This window comes from Penaeus monodon, chromosome 21, assembly GCF_015228065.2.
Source record: "Penaeus monodon isolate SGIC_2016 chromosome 21, NSTDA_Pmon_1, whole genome shotgun sequence".
NCBI lineage: Eukaryota > Metazoa > Arthropoda > Malacostraca > Decapoda > Penaeidae > Penaeus > Penaeus monodon.
In genome coordinates, this window is record NC_051406.1 from 33,590,721 (window position 1) to 33,591,374 (window position 654).

Sequence of the window (654 nt, forward strand, 5' to 3'; positions counted from 1 at the left end):
TTAGAGATTGAATCAAGAAATATGAGGACGTATAGATTACACTTATAAAAAGATTCCGAAGAGAAAAAAAATGAAGATAACAAGAAACAGCACAGGGGAGAAGGGAAAGGAGTAGAAACGACAGAAAATAAATATTAGCTTAAGGTCTGTGTTATGGGAAATTTCATCTCACGCCCCTAATGACGAGGAGAAAGACGGGAGTGAATTTATGTTGTAATTCCAGTCTATTTAGACCAGTTTCCCCTTTAACTATTTCATTTGTTTTATGAGTCGATTGAGCGTCAATGTGTAGGTTTCATGAAAATTATAAGTGTAAAGATACAAATAATATTACGTATTTGGTAATGATGTCGAAAGGAGTGTAGATACACGATTTTTCTTCTTTCGAAATTATTAAGATATAAATCGATACTGATTTCAAATCCTATTGAGAAGGGAATAGGCAAACGAGCTTTTCTAAATGTAAAGAAAGAGAGAGGAAAGAAAAAAAAGAGTTCAAATATTGCGTCGATATCTTTTCTATTTTGGAATGTCCCTTTTACACCGAGATTGCAATTACCTGCACCATTAAAACAATTTCACCTCAAGGTTTTCCCATTTCTAGTCACGTGTTCTTGCTACATTTACTCTTTTTGTGTGTGAAAGGTGTCATTG

At 33.6% G+C, this 654-nt stretch overlaps 1 protein-coding gene across 1 annotated transcript in view; it reads right to left on the reverse strand.

The window, feature by feature from the left end:
* The window catches only part of LOC119586436, a gene marked incomplete in the record, with an annotated part of 196,777 nt that overhangs the window by 47,975 nt on the left and 148,148 nt on the right, over positions 1 to 654 (reverse strand).